Source organism: Sphaeramia orbicularis, chromosome 20, assembly GCF_902148855.1.
Source record: "Sphaeramia orbicularis chromosome 20, fSphaOr1.1, whole genome shotgun sequence".
Classification (NCBI taxonomy): Eukaryota; Metazoa; Chordata; class Actinopteri; order Kurtiformes; family Apogonidae; genus Sphaeramia; species Sphaeramia orbicularis.
Genome location: NC_043976.1, coordinates 9,667,636 through 9,685,086, shown reverse-complemented (window position 1 = coordinate 9,685,086; position 17,451 = coordinate 9,667,636). Strand labels below are relative to the sequence as shown.

Below are 17,451 nucleotides of genomic sequence, written 5' to 3'. Positions count from 1 at the left end.
GATCAAATTCAGCTGAATGTGGCCCATGAACTAAAATGAGTTTGACACCCCTGATTATAAGTATAACTCCCAGTTTTAAACCAGTCAAGCCAAGGTTTTTGTGTCGTTTAGTATAGAAACAGCTGCCCATCATGTTCTGTCTGTAGGATTAAGGATACAGGATACTGGACTTAAACCAGACCCAAACAGGAATCTCTCATTTTCAGCCTACTAAGTAATGCTAATTTATTAAATTCTGTTCTGTATAATTAATCCTGACTCCAATTTTAGTTCAGTAATCCATTAACAGATGAATATTTATTAAATTACAAGAACTGACACTTGAGAACTACAGACAGTATGAGACACACATATCAAACACACAATCAAATGTCATTAATTGCATAAAAGCCGGGTTAAAAGCTGACCTATGATCCAGAGTATGAGCAGGTAATCAATCATCTCCAGAGCAGGACCCATGGTGTTTTTCTTTCCCTCGTTGTAGACCAGCGAGTAGAGGTTCAGCAGCAGCAGGAAGGTGAAGTAGGAGGCGCTGTGGATGATGAATTTGACGAAGGGCGTGTGGATGATCTGGCCCACACGGGATCGCGGCACCAGAAGGTAGCAGACGGAAAGCAGCGGCCAAAGCATCGCCACACTCAACACTGTGCTGATCTTTAGACAAGTGTGTTTACGGCGGTAGCTGGCTGTCTCTCCAAACCAGACTGTGTTGAGAAACTGCTGACAGTTGGACTGAGCCACAAACTGTCGAAGGGGACATCAGGACAGAGGAAAATATGAATGTGAGCATGTGCAAAAGAAGAATGAAGCATATTTCTACGCTAAACGTCAAAACCTGAACCTCACTGAAACCTCAGGACTATAATTAAGATGAATATGGATGCTCTCAGTCCATTAAACAAAGCTTTTTAGAAACAGGAGTGGCAGGAAACACCAAATGGCCATGTCAAAGTCTGTTCTAAGCATGAGAACTGTGACTGAAATACAGGATAAACCAGTGGTTCCCAACCTGTTTTGGTTTGTGACCCCATTTTAACCCTTTCATGCACACTGGTCACAACAGTGGACAGCTGTTCAAAAGTGTTCTCTTGTATATTCATGGATTTTGTTGTTTTACAGGGTAGGGAAGCAAAATTTACAATATTTGAGGCAGGGATTGAAAGACAGTGTATGACTAATTAGTTTATTGAAAGTCATGAGAATTTATTTGCCACAAGAAAATTTACATAATAGAAAATGTTTTTATTCCACAGGGTGGGGAAGCAAAATTTACAATGAACATTTAGTTGTTTTTTCTCAGCAGGCACTACGTCAGTTGTTTTGAAACCAAACATATATTGATGTCATAATCATACACTATTATCCATACCTTTTCAGAAACTTTTGCCCATATGAGTAATCAGGAAAGCAATCGTCAAAGAGTGTGTGATTTGCTGAATGCACTCGTCACACCAAAGGAGATTTCAAAAATAGTTGGAGTGTCCATAAAGACTGTTTATAATGGAAAGAAGAGAATGACTATGAGCAAAACTATTACGAGAAAGTCTGGAAGATACTATTAAAGAAGAATGGGAGAAGTTGTCACCCGAATATTTGAGGAACACTTGCGCAAGTTTCAGGAAGCGTGTGAAGGCAGTTATTGAGAAAGAAGGAGGACACACAGAATAAAAACATTTTCTATGATGTCAGTTTTCTTGTGGCAAATAAATTCTCATGACTTTCAATAAACTAATTGGTCATACACTGTCTTTCAATCCCTGCCTCAAAATATTGTACATTTTGCTTCCCCACCCTGTATGTCCTCCTTCTTTCTCAATAACTGCCTGCTCTCTGCTCCCTGCTGCTTTCTCAATAACTGCTCAATAACAGCCACAGTGGATGTTTATGCATCATCCCATACACTGACATTCATACCATTACTGTAACTTTGCTGGTCTAGATAAACCTGATCTGCAGTAAGATGTTTGAGGGTAAAAAAACTGCTAATTGTTATTAGACTGTAATTAACAGGGTGTTTTTTGCATATTATCTCCATGCAGGTATGTTAAACTGTGAGAAAACATCAGATTAGCTGCATTAAAAATGTTTTTATTTCATAGTTTTCACACAGTATATCAGTAAATACATGTTTCTTTGGTTCTAAAACTAAATGCATGGTGTCTACCTGAGTGGACATTTTTGTAACTCCATAAAAATAGGCTAACAAAAATCAATAGAATTATTATTTTTATGCCTAAAGAAAAAAAACTCAGGAAAAAAATTGTGATTAAGGTTCTCATCATTCATGCATGAAAGGGTTAACATCACAAATTTTTGGTGACCCCAGACGTTCAAAACGGAGACTTTTTTTTGGCTAAAATTAATTTGTTTTTGATCATGTAATAGTTTGCTGTGCTATGTTGCAAATAAACGTTAATTTTAGACGAAATGTAATCTATATGTATATTATTATGGACGGAGGCAGAAAAGCCAGATGTAGATTACTGCACAAAGTGAGAATTTTTTTCCTGCTCAGGATATGTACAGTCAGTCCAGCTTGGATTTACAAGGAGGTTCTACATACAGACCAATATGATCTACAGTAAAATAACAACAGCAGAAGAACCTACAGAATATAATGACTCCATATTTCTTCTTGATCTGATGTGGAAAAAATAATATTACACTATGCCTATAATAGAGAACTTCAAATTTTTGTCTTTTGTCAAAAATTCCACAGTCTTGAATTGAATTAAGCAAAAAAAAATTAGCTTGAAAGACGGAAAAACTCTTGAATTAAGCCAAAAAAAGATCTTCAATTAAGTAAAAAAATCTTCATTTAAGTAAAAAAAATCTCAAATTTAGCAAAAAATCTTGAATTAAGCCAAAAAAAAAAAAAAAACTTCAATTAAGTTAAAAAAAATCTTGAATCAAGCCAAAAAAAAACTTCAATGAAGTAAAAAAAAATCTTTAATTAAGCCCCCCCAAAAAAAACATCTTCAATGAAGTAAAAAAATCTTAAATTAAGCCAAAAATAATAAAGACTTAATAATTTAAATTTTTGTCTTTGTTTTAGTGCAAAACATAACATTAAAGTTTGAAAATATTTACATTTACAAACTATCCTTTAACAATAAAACATGAATAACCTGAACAAACATGAACAACCTGAAATGTCTAAAGAAAAATCTGCACAATTTTAACTATTTTCTGCCTGTTACGAAGTGTTTAGTGTCTTTGTAGATCTGATCCATAATGCACATGTAGAAATGATAAGTTGAAGCATAATATTGTTAAAACTGCACTTATTTTTCTAAAAAAAAGTCAGTTTTTTCGGATTATTCACATCTTTTTTTGTTTGGAAAGCTTATAAAAGTAAGTATTTTGATAATTTAATGTTGTTTTTTTTCCACTAAAACACAAAAATTTGGAGTTGTCATTATTTATAGGTTATTACGTTATTATTTTACTGGTCCAGCCCACTGGAGATCAAATCAGGCTGAATGTGGCCCCTGAAAGAAAATGAGTTTGAGACCCTGATCTACATGATCAGTAAATTAAATATAGGAAAATACCTGATTTACACAGAAAAAAATCAAACCAAAGAGGATAATATTACAATAAACTGTGATAAATCACTTAAGAAAAGTTAAATATAGAGGAAACAATTACATAATCAGTGAACTGAATATTAGAAAACAGATGATTTTCTCTGAAAAAATGCAAAATGCAGAAGATAATGTTATAAGAAATGGTGATAAATCATTTAGGGAAGGTTAAACAGAGAGAAAAATTCATTTGGGAACTGCCGTAAAAGTCGCACTGGGTCTGTATGGGTTAAAATGAACCTCATTGCAGCACTAGCATAAATGTGATATACGAGTCAAACCTCTTATGATCAGCCATCCCAGCTGTCAATTGTCCAAAAGCTTTAATCTTTTAAGTTTAGTTCATGTTTGACTACCATTGCCTGGAGGAACTACGTTATCCTGCCAAGCTCGTATTTCCTACAGACAGTATATGGTGCGCAGGAGCAGACGTTCAGTCAAACATGTATAGCAGTGAATAATAATATGACTAATAACTGATTTTCTTACTACCAAACTGTGGTTATCACTCTAATGAAATTCTCCATAAATCCTCTCCTCTGCAGAAGGCCTTGTTACTGGTGCTGGCAGAAAACAGTGGAACAGTTGCATCCTGCCAATCTAACCTCTTTTTGGTTGTACTTGATGGCAAGTTTAAGTCGGCTGAGATTCATGCGCTCCTCCAGTAAGCCTCTCTTGTCAACGTGATCCTCGCTGGACGTGTGATTGAGAATGACTTCGAGCTCTCGAGAGTTTCGAGCCTGAGCCAGCAGGTCCTTGGCAAACATCTTGCACTGCTTTGCCAGCTCCTCATAGTCATTCCTACAGATACAAGAGAGATTTGGATTATTATCAGCCCTCGACAATGAGGGAAGAGGGTCTGCATTATCTGTGTCTGCATCTACGTATGAGTATTTGGTGAATGGGATCATATCTGTGTGTGCTTACAGTTAACCCATAAAGACCCAGGACTACTTATTTTAACTTTTATTTTTTCTATATTTAACCTTTTTTAAGGGTTTTATCACCATTTCTTATAATATTATCCTCTGTATTTAGCATTTTTAAGTGAAAATCAGATATTTTTCTATATTTAATTCATTGATCATTTATATGTTCATAAAAGCAAAAGTAAAAAGAGTAATTCAAAGGTTAACAAGCGGTGCCAGACACAACAACCCCGCCCCTTGCACATATTGTAGCTTATTTTGGCATCGATACATCTGATGTCATCATGTCTTAAGCGTGCGCTGATGTCAGCATAGACAAATTTTGGCTATTAAAACTAAAAAGGGGGAATTTTTTTTTTTTTAATTCATAAAAATTTTGAACTTCATTTCAGCATTTCAATTGCCTGTATATATGTGCCAAGTTGGAAATAGCTTGGAACAAAATTGATGATTTTATATATATATGAGATTTTGCTCATTGCAAGTAAATGGGAGAAAGAAAAAGATTTTAAAAATTCCTAAAAATTTTAACTTTGACCTACTTTTCTCAAAATGTAAGGACATCTATTCTGCCTCGCTGGCAACCTATAAACCAAATTTGGTATGAAGTCACCAAATAGTTTTCCTGTTACAGACATTTGAAATTTTGCCCATTAGAAGTAAATGGAAAAAAAAAAAAGATTTTAAAAATTCATAAAAAAATTTAACTTTGACCTACTTTTCCCATAATGTAGTCACATCTATTTTACATCACTGGCAATCTATAAACCAAATTTGGTATGAATTCAACCAATAGTTTTGCTGTTACAGACATTTGAAATTTTGCCCATTATAAGTAAATGGGAAAAAAAGATTTTAAAAATTCATAAAAAATTTTAACTTTGACCTACTTTTTCCAAAATGTAATCACATCTATTTTATGTCACTGGAAATCTATAAACCAAATTTGGTATGAATTCAACCAATAATTTTTCTGTTACAGACATTTGAAATTTTGCCCATTATAAGTAAATGGAGAAAAAAAAAGATTTTAACTAGAAGCACTCGGAGAGCGCAGACCTCCGCCAAGGCTGATCAGTGGCCCCCCCCGTGGGCCCCCCCCCCCCGATCACCACCAAAATTTTCATTTCTTCCTTATCCCATTTCCAACAAACCCTGAAAATTTCATCAAAATCTGTCCATAACTTTTTGAGTTATGTTGCACACTAACAGACAGACAAACAGACAGACAGACAAACAGACAAACAAACAAACAAACCCTGGCAAAAACATAACCTCCTTGGCAGAGGTAATAATAATAATAACTAGAAAAGCACTCGGAGAGCGCAGACCTCCGCCAAGCGCAAAAATATGTTGCACACTAACGGACAGACAAACAGACAGACAGACAAACAAACCCTGGCAAAAACATAACCTCCTTGGCGGAGGTAAAAATTCATAAAAAATTTTAACTTTGACCTACTTTTTCCATAATGTAATCACATCTACTTTACGTCACTGGCAATCTCTAAACCAAATTCGGTATGAATTCAACCAATAGTTTTGCTGTTACAGACATTTGAAATTTTGCCCATTATAAGTAAATGGAAAAAAAAAGATTTTAAAAATCATAAAAAATTTTAACTTTGACCTACTTTTCCCTGAATCATATCTGTTTTAGGTCACTGGCAATCTATAAACCCAATTTGGTATGAATTCAACAAATAGTTTTTCTGCTAAAGTTTTAACAAACAAACAAAGAAACTAAACAAACCAAAAATAGTACCCCTTGCCTCCCCTTTGGGGGTGAGGTAATTATATCAGAAACAGAGAAAACTATAGAAAAAATAACTTATTATACTGTTATTATATCAAAACTGAAGAAAAATTAACTTTTCCAGTAAAATCTACCATTAACTGAACATGAACCCAGTGTGTTCATCCACTGTCATTGATCCAACTCCATAGGTTTTACTGGTGAATCAATGTTGTGGAAGATGATGGTGTTGCCATGGTAACTACGGAGCCTCTGAACATCCAAATGGGTCATATCTGATGACCGTGAAACGACGACAAACTGCATTTTACATCAACCATTTCAACATATTGATAGGATTAGTGGATCAGCAGGTATTCAACAGTTTAGGTCAGTAGGTGGATGTTTGGGTCTTTATGGTTAAACACGTTAGACAGACTTGCTCTGACACGCAAACCGATCAGCGGCGTACCTAAACTCCACCTCGACCAGGCTGAGCTCCTTCAGGTCGGCGCTCAGCTCAAAAGCCCTGAGTATAGGATCTTCCTCAGTCAGCATGATCAGAGAGGGGCTGGCCAGACAGCGGTAAATGTCCAAGCGGAACCTGATGAGGAAGTACACGGTGGCGATGAAAAGAAGGGGAAGAAATGTGAGGCAGAAAACAGCACAGATGGACCGGTGAAACATTAAGCCTCAGTCTAGCAGTTTCAGTTTTTTGCACCTGTTTTGACCTTTGAGTTGTTTCCCAGAAAAACTGCAGACTGACTCATTTATCTGGCTGTGTAGGAAGCTGCTGCGCCCAGAAGATAGAACAAAATGCCCAGCAGAAGAGATCAGATACCCAAAAGCAATACTTCAACACTTTTAGATTTTTCTGCTTTTCCTTGAAATCTGTGTTTTTGCAGATTTCACATAAATAACCTAACATAGTCTGACAAAACCAGGTGTGCAGAAGGTGACAAATGGGACAGTGGGTGCCATCAAAACAAGAAGACTGAGCACTTTAGCTGACAGACCAAAAGATTCATAGCTGCTTTTAAGCTCTTACATACCAGAGCGAAGACCAAAACAATCATCCCATTAAATAACACAGGCAAAATCTAGAGCACAGGTGTCAAACATACAGCTCGCGGGCCAAAACCGGCACGCCAAAGGGTCTAATCCAGCCCAAGGGATGAATTTATAAAATGCGAAAATTTCTAAGATATTAACGATTTTCATTCAGGAGTCAAATTCAGCCCAATTCAATCTCAAATGGGTCAGATCAGTGAAATACTTACACAATAACCTATAAATCACAGGTGTCAAACATGCGGCCCGGGGGCCAAATCCGGCCCGCCAAAGAGTCCAATCCGGCCCATGGGATGAATTTGTGAAATGCAAAAATTACACTAAAGATATTAACAATCAGTGGTGTCAAAATCATTTTAATTCAGGTTCCACATACAGACACATACAGTCCAATTAGATTCAAGTGGGTCAGAACCAGTAAATTACACTGGTCTACAATTTTTGAAATGATTTGCTTCAGAGATTAAATGTGCTAAATGTTACATATTTTAATAAGATTAATTGGAAAAATAATGACAAAAGTGCCAGTTTGCTGATGTTTTCAAGGTATATGATTAAGTGTTATTACCCTATATATTGGTTTATGTACATTATATAATAGTTTCTATAAATCTTCACTAAAGAACCTGTACAAGTGAATGTATTCTAATGTGCGACAGTGTTTTGAAGTAGATCTTGTAGCTCGGAGACAATATCCTTTTGAGTCAAACCCATTCTCTCGTTAATTCTTGAATTTCACATTTTGACCCAAGGTGTATCTTGGAAAGTTCAGCCAACCCGCATTTTTCACATGCTTTTTCTTTATCAGTGACCTCTCGTGGTAAAATTTCATTACCTTTATTCTGGAAGCATTTTTCCTTGTAGACCAGTGATATTATCATAATAACCTATAAATAATGACAACGCAAATTCTTTCTTTGTTTTTTTGGTTGTAAAAAAGTAAAATTACATGAAAGTTGTACATTACCAAACTATACTTTTACAAACCCGCCCAACGGGTCCAGTCCAGCCCATGGGATGAATTTGATGAAATGCGAAAATTATACTGAAGATATTAACAATCAATGGTGTCAAAATCATTTTAATTCAGGTTCCCTGTACAGACACATACAGTCCAATTAGATTTCAAGTGGGTCAGAACCAGTAGAATATTATCATTATAACCTATAAATAAAAACAACCCCCAAATTTCTCTGTGTTTTTTGGTGTAAAAAGTAAACATTACATGAAATATTTTATAAATGTGAATAACCTGAACAAATATGAACAAACGAAAATGTCTTAAGAAAAGTAAATGCAATTTTACCAATATTCCGCCAATTACTCACTGTTTTATGCGATTGGAATGCACATGTGTAAATGCTGAACTGATAACCGAGGCAGAATATTGTTAAAATGCACTTGTTTTTTCTTAAGACAATTCAAGTTGTTGATGTTATCAGATTTTTAAGGAAACTTTGTAGATGTAAACCTGATCATAATATAAATTTACGTTTTTCCACTGTTATTATTTTACTGGTCCGACCCACTGGAGATCAAATTGGGCTGAATGTTGAACTGAACTAAAATGAGTTTGACACCCCCGCTATAATAATAACAACTCCGCCTTTTTGGCAGGCTTTGAAAAAAAGCATGGAGAAAATGTTCAAAGTCCAATTTCCATTCACATTGAATCTATATACTTGGGAAAAGAGAAGCAGTAGATAACACATTCACGGGATAAATAAATATCTATTCAGAATATTGTCGGTGGCAGGTAAAAAAAAACCATCACTAAGAAGTAGCTAAAAAAGGATGCACCAAAAACAGGGGACTGGATAGAGGTTATAGATGACATCTACAGGATGGGGAAGTTGACTTTCTCTGTCAGACTTGATTCAGACAAATTCACCAATTATTGGAAAAACTGGGTTGATTTTATAAACTATTATGAGGCGATTTACTTGATAAAAGTAATATGCATATAGATCATGTAAACCCTTAGTTGTGCTACATACTTTAAATCACAGGCGTCAAACCTGCGGCCCGGGGGCCAAAACCGGCCGCCAAAAGGGTCCAATCCGGCCCACGGGATGAATTTGCAAAGAGCAAGTTAGGGCATCAAACTCAAAAATAATATCATAATAACTAGGGATGTCTGATATTGGCTTTTTTGCCAAAAACCGATATGCGATATTGTCCAACCTTAATTTCTGCTTCCAAATCTACCAATACCGCTGCCGATATATGTGGGATATTAAACTAATTCTAGGTGACATCACATCTGTCCTGTCAGGAATAACACATCATGCTAATTTTATTGTGATGCCCCATTGGATGCATTCTCAATGCAACAAGGCTTCCCAACTGTAAACACTGTCTGTGCAAGAAACCCATACTCTCAACTTAAGTGTGGAAAAAATGTCATATTTATTTATTTTCTCCACCTCCCCCAGGAGTCTATTACAGTGTGGCAACCTCTACAGTACAATTTTGAAAACTTGCACTTTCTTTCAGCTCCAAACAATGCTTCATTTCCGCATCAGTAAATGCCGCAAAATCAAGGCATTATTTGATCGGTGTTTTAATGACAGGTAAAAAAAAAGGACAAAGATACTTAGCCGATATTCCTTTTATGCCATATCGGGCGCGATAATATTGGGGGCTGGATATATCGTACCATCCCTACAATAACCCTATAAATAAATGACAACACCTATTTTTCTCTTTGACTTAGTGCAAAAACATTAAATTAGGAAATATTTACATTAAGAAACTATACTTTAAACAATAAATATGATAACCTGAACAAATATGAACAACCTTAAACGTCTAAAGAAAATTAAGCACAGTTTTAACAATATTCTTCTGTTACTTAATGTTTGCGCCCTTTGTGGGATCTGTCTGTAATGCAATGTATAAATATATAAATCGAGGAATAATATTGATAAAATTGTACTTACATTTCTTAACCAAATTCCATTTTTCCTTTTTGTTTGAATAGTTTTAAGTGTAATATTGGCATAACTTTAATGTTATTTTTGCACTAAAAACAATTTGGATGGTCATTATTTATTGGCTATCATTCTATTATTGTACTGGTCTGGCCCACTTCAGATTACAATGGGCTGAATGGTGGCCCCCGAAAGAAATGAGTTTGACACCTCTGCTTCAACATGTTCAGTGTTCATCTTATACAGGGGAAAAGAATGGAATGTGCAATATACTTAACTATATTTTGGGTGCGATGTATATTTTTACTATTTCTGTCAACGCTCCCTGTTTGAGTATGTTTTTGGTTTTTTTGTTTATATTTTCTTTACAAACATAGAAGTATGTACACGATGTAAAATGCTAAGATAATGCTGACTGAAAAAAATAATAATAAAAGAAAATTACAAAAAAACTAATGACAACTCCAAATGTTTCTCTTTGTTTTAGTGTAAAAAAAAAAGGAAGTAGTAGTATTTTTTTTTTTTTTTTTTTACAAAAAATTTGAATAACCTGAACTAATATGAACAACATGAAATGTCTTAAGAAAAATAAGTGTAAATTTTTTTTTATATTCTGTCTGTTACTGAATGTTTTGTATATTTGTAGAACCACTGTGATCTATAAGTTGTAGTGAACATGTGTAAATGATAAACTGAGGCATAATATTGTTAAAATTGCATTTATTTTTCTTAATACATTTTACTTTGTCATGTTGTTCACATTTTTTAAGTTTGTAGATGTAAACATTTTCTTAACTTTTTTTGCTCAAAAACTATAAAAAGTTTGGATTTAATTTTTTATGTGTATATATTATGTTATATTTTTTCTGGTCTGGCCCACTTCAGATCATATTGTGCTAAATGTGACCCCTGAACTAAAATGCCTTAGAGGGACAGTGGTGCAAATGTACTTAAAACCCCAAAACCAAAATATCATGACATTTCTGAACTTATTGAAGAGGTCTGTACCTGGAGTGGCGTACAGCTGTCTTTTTTGTTTTTGGCCATTGCCAGAGCGTGCACTCGCAGCCTACAGCATGAGGCCGGGGGAGGTGAGATGTCCTGTTTGAGCAGCATAGTCAGGATCTCATAGTTATTTTCCTGTGGGCTGCCAGGATGCAGGAGCCACGTCCATAGTGGTCGAATACTCAGGGTTTTGAATACGCTGCATCAGTTTCTGAAAAAGACAAGAAATTGCTGATGAGAACTCCAGTTTCATTTTCTTTAAAAGATGTAACCCTTTAAACCCTGAGCCTAAAATAGTCCGTCTGGACTTCTTTTTCTTATTTTAACTATAAAAAAGATTAGGAAAATATGCTGTAAATGAGTCCTTTGCCCATTCTCCCAGAGCACATAGAACTTTCAGAATCTAGCAGTCATTTACAATCAGGTTTCCTACACATTTGAAATTTCTAAATTCCATACTTTTTCCAGACACTAATTTCCAGATGTCTTAGTAAAAGAAAAAAAAAATCCAACCAGTCTTTATATTTGGGGTTTATGAGCCAGTCATCAGAGCATTTACATGAGTTCTGCCAACGATCATACAAGGCATGTTGAGGATCTCGCTCATGAACAGTGTGTGGACATCACCTGTCCGTCAAAGCAGCAGTGAAACTTGATGACACCTGGGCGGGCCTTAAAATGGGCAGGACGATAAGAGCAGAAGGCGGGACATTCAACTTGTCAATCTGCCCAAATGTTTTTTGGGATGCATAGGTGTCAAACATGCGGGCCGGGGGCCAAAACCAGCCCGCCAAAGGGTCCAATCCGGCCCACGGGATGAATTTGCACAGTGCAAGTTAGGGCATCAAACTCAAAATGATATCCTAATAACCCATAAATAATGACAACACCAATTTTTTTTCTTTGTTTTAGTGCAAAAAACATTAAATTATGAAAATGTTTACATTAACAAACTATCCTTTAACAATAAAATGTGAATATCCTGAACAAATATGAACAACCTGAAATGTCTAAAGAAAATTAAGCACAATTTTAAGAATATTCTGCCTGTTACTAAGGGTTTTGTGCCTTTGTACATCGGATCTGTAATGCATATGTATAAATGATAAGTCAAGGCAAAATATTGTTAAAATTGTACTTATTTTCTTAACCAATTTTTATTTTTTTTCAGGTTATTCACATCCTTTTGTTTGGATAGTTTGTAAATGTAAATATTGGCATAATTGGATGTCATTTTTTGCACTAAATCAGTTTAGAGTTGTCATTATTTACTGGCTATCATGCTGTTATTTTACTGGTTCGGCCCACTTCAGATTAAATTGGGCTGAATGTGGCCCCCGGAAGAAAATGAGTTGGACACCCCTGGCCTACTGTATGCGCTCTCACACTAGCAAGCACTTTAAAAAAACAGATCGATCTATTTCTTTTTTTTGGATATTCATAATTTGATGTTTTAGAAAACAGAACAGTGGTAACAGTCTTGGAAATGTGAATATTTTTCCATCATTTGTTTCCATTTTCCACACTTTTCCGACCTGGAAATTTATCAAATCAAATTCCATACTTTTCCATTCTTTCCATACTTGCGTAGGAACCTTGTACAATTTACTGCATGTTATAATTCCGCTAAAACTGTGTCTTCTCCATCTTTGTGAGTGAAATTACCGTAATGATCCAGGTCTCAGGTTTCAGAAACGGTTGGAATTTTTTCCAACGACACAAACAGTTGAAAGAGTTACAACTATCCAAACTGTACATGGGTGTGTCAGCGATGACACGCCAGGGTTTTAAAGCCCTATCAGCCCGCCCGCGGGCCGAAAAAGTTGTATTAACCCTTTCATGCATAGGCCACTCCAGTGGACAGTTCTTCTCCAGCTGTTCTCTTGTATATTCATGGGTTTTATTGTTTTAGTTCCATATGAGCCAACACAGTGGACACTTACGCACCATCCCATACACTGACATTCACACCATTACTGTAACTTTGCTGTTCTTGATAAACCTGATCTGCACTAACATGTTTAAGTGTAAATCAATTGTTATTTGTTAGACAAGAAGTTTTTTGACTGAAGTGAGTAATTACTAGCATTAGAATATGTTAAATGTGAGAAGACATCAGATTAGCAGCATAAAAAGGTTTTTATTTCATTGTTTTCATATCACTTTCTGATCTTGGGTTTTAAACATGTTTCTTTACTTCAAAAATAGATGCATGGATATTTTTGTAACTCCATAGGAAAAAAAAACTTGATCGCATTGTTTTTTTCATGCCTAAGGAGGAATAAAAACACTAAAGAAAAAAATCTTGACTAAGGTTCATGCATGAAAGGGTTAATATTCATCTACTATAAAAAATATAATAAATCAGGACAATTAATGTTTTTTTCAACTTTTGCTCAAAGTTTAGACCCTAATGTTAATAAAAGTACATCAAAAGTGTATTTTAGTGCAAACTTTAATGTTCAAACATGCTTTTTAATCTTTGTGGAGTGAAATATACGCGAACAATTCATTTATACATGTCATCGTCAATCCAGCCAAAAAAGAAACAGGCGAGGATAAAAAATTCTAATTTCTCTTTTAGTTTGTTACAGTTTACTCAGGCATAGTAATAGATACAATATTTTAGACAATGGGAATAGATTCTGTGAGGTCTCTAAATGTCCGTAGACACCAAGAACATCCATATGAACCTTATTATTGTGAAGTAATTCTTCATTTACTTTGGGTATGTCTTTTTAGGCGTTTTTCCCTGAAAATATGGTCAGGGTTTAACAGGTTAACCCTTTCATGCATTAATCGTGAGAACCTTAGTCAAGATTTTTTTCTCCAGTGTTTTTATTCCTCCTTAGACATGAAAAAAACAATGTGATCAAGGTTTTTTTTTCTGTGCAGTTTCAAAAATATCCATGCATTTAATTTTTGAAGTAAAGAAACGTGTTTAATCTGATGTCTTCTCACATTTTAACATATTCTAATGCTAGTAATTCCTCACTTCATCGAGATAATGTGGAAAAAAAAAAAAAACATTCTTGTCTAACAAATAACAACTGATTTACACTCAAACATGTTAGTGCAGATCAAGTTTATCAAGAACAGCACAGTTACAGTAATGGTATGAATGTCAGGATATGAAATGATGTGTAAGTGTCCACTGTGTTGGCTGATATGGAACTAAAACAACTAAACCCATTAATATACAAGAGAACAGCTGGAGAAGAACTGTCCACTGGAGTGACTTATGCATGAAAGGGTTAAAGAGTTAAAGTAAAGTTAAAAGCTGCCCGCATCAAATTCAAATCTTTAATCCTAGCCTACAAAATTCTCTGTGGGTCTGCTCCTACCTACTTAGGTGCACTGATAAAAGTTTACGTGGCCCCATGACCACTCCGCTCCTCTGGGGAACGTTGTCTGGTGGTCCCCAGACCTTGTACAAGACAATCCAGACTCTTTTCATGGGTCGTTCCACGTTGGTGGAATGCTCTACCGAGTACTACGAGAACAGAGGCGTCCCTGCCTATCTTCAAGAAGCTCCTGAAGACCCAGCTCTTCCGAGAGCACCTCCTATCCTAGCACTTTTCAAACATTCCATTTTAAATATTCTAATAGGGTTTTTCCCAGGATTATCACAGATTCTCCCAGGATTATCTCTGGACCTGCTGCGGTGGTCCTGCCTCTCCCCTGCCCTCATCATCACCACTCACTTATCCTCAACTGCCTCCATGTGTCTCCCCCTACAGGGTGGGGAAGCAAAATTTACAAGGAACATTTAGTTGTTTTTTCTCAGCAGGCACTACGTCAGTTGTTTTGAAACCAAACATATATTGATGTCATAATCATACCTAACACTATTATCCATACCTTTTCAGAAACTTTTGCCCATATGAGTAATCAGGAAAGCAAACGTCAAAGAGTGTGTGATTTGCTGAATGCACTCGTCACACCAAAGGAGATTTCAAAAATAGTTGGAGTGTCCAATAACGACTGTTTAGATGGAAGAAGAGAATTGACTATGAGCAAAACTATTACGAGAAAGTCTGGAAGGTGGAGGACAGCAACAAAAAACGTACCAAGCTTTTAGTAAGCTCTCAAATTCACCATCCTAAAGGAACCAAATCCATGAGAAAAATGGCAATTGAACTTGAGGTAGACAACCAACCGTTAGAAATGCAGTAAATATGATTTGAAGTTCAATCTTACACAAGAACACCAACACACTTGTTGACAACAGCAACAAATCCACATTAGTAATTTTTGGGAATCATGTTTATGGCCGCCTTCTAGCCCAGATCTAAACCCTCTGGATTCTGCTATTTGGGGCGTTTTAGAACATGCTACCAATAGAACATCACACAGCAAATGTCGACTTTCTTAAAGATACTATTAAAGAAGAACGGGGGAAGTTGTCACCTGAATATTTCGTGAACAATTGCACAAGGTTTCAGAAGTGTGTGAAGCAGTTATTGAGAAAGAAGGAAGGACACATAGAATAAAAACATTTTCTATTATGTCAATTTCTATTGTGGCAAATAACATTCTCATGACTTTCAATAAACTAATTGGTATACACTGTCTTTCAATCCCTGCCTCAAAATATTGTAAATTTTGCTTCCCCACCCTGTACTCCACCCTTCTCCCCCTCTCCCTCAGTCTCTATCTCTATCCGCTCTCTCTCTTTTCTCTTTCTTTACTCTCTCTCTTTAACCCCAACTGGTCAAGGCAGACATCCATCCTCCAGGAGTCTGGGTCTGCTCCAGGTTTCTGCTGTTAAAGGGAAGTTTTTCCTTCCACTGTCACCAGTCACAAGTGTTTGCTCCTGGAGGATTCTGTTGGGTTTCTGTAAATTGGCTTAGAGTCTGGTTTTGACCAACTCTATATGTAAAGTGTCATGAGATAACTTTTTGTGATCTGGCGCTATAAACAGGGTGGGGAAGCAAATTTACAATGAACATTTAGTTGTTTTTTCTCAGCAGGCACTACGTCAGTTGTTTTGAAACCAAACATATATTGATGTCATAATCATACCTAACACTATTATCCATACCTTTTCAGAAACTTTTGCCCATATGAGTAATCAGGAAAGCAAACGTCAAGGAGTGTGTGATTTGCTGAATGCCCTCGTCACACCAAAGGAGATTTCAAAAATAGTTGGAGTGTCCATAAGACTGTTTATAATGGAAAGAAGAGAATGACTATGAGCAAAACTATTACGAGAAAGTCTGGAAGATACTATTAAAGAAGAATGGGAGAAGTTGTCACCTGAATATTGAGGAACACTTGCGCAAGTTTTAGGAAGCGTGTGAAGGCAGTTATTGAGAAAGAAGGAGGACACATAGAATAAAACATTTTCTATTATGTACATTTTCTTGTGGTAAATAAATTCTCATGACTTTCAATAAACTAATTGGTCATACACTGTCTTTCAATCCCTGCCTCAAAATATTGTAAATTTTGCTTCCCCACCTGTACTTCAAAACACTGTCTGCACATTAGAATACATTCACTTTACAGGTTGTATTTAGTGGAAGATTTATAAAACTATTATATAAATGTACATAAACCAATATATATATATATGTGTAATAACACTTAATCATATACTTTGAAAACATCAGCAAACCGGCACTTTTGTCATTTATTTTCCAATTAATCTGATTAAAATACATAACATTTAGCACATTTAATCTCTGAAGCAAATCGTTTCTAAAAATTGTAGACCAGTGTAACTTTTAAATAATGAAAACTACAAAAAAAAATTTTATCTTTGTTTTAGTGCCTCAAAATATTGTAAATTTTGCTTCCCCACCCTGTAAATAAAATTTGATTGATTGAGTGATTTGATTGGTTTTCCCCTGTAAGTCGCTTTGGAAAAAAGCGTCTGCCAAATGCATAAACATAAACATAAACACATAAAATGAGAAGACTAACAGCAATGGAAGGCTTGGACGATCGCCTCGGCCTGTGATTGAGGAGGATGTCGACGGCTCCCACCACCTCCGAGTCTATGGCAACCAGCAACGCATCTGTGGCCTACACAGAAACAAACACATCACTTCATGCATACCATTAGCGAACACATGGCAGAATTCAACTGAAAGAGCTCTTGTTCTCCCCCCCCCCGCCCCAGCGCGCGATTGCGATCACTACCTGGCAGCCATGTTCCAGGAGAAGCTGCAGAATATCTAGATTTT

General features: G+C 35.9%; 1 pseudogene; it reads right to left on the bottom strand.

The window, feature by feature from the left end:
* Positions 1 to 347: 347 nt before the first annotated feature.
* The window catches only part of LOC115410886 (short transient receptor potential channel 1-like), an 18,432-nt pseudogene continuing 1,328 nt past the window's right edge, over positions 348 to 17,451 (bottom strand).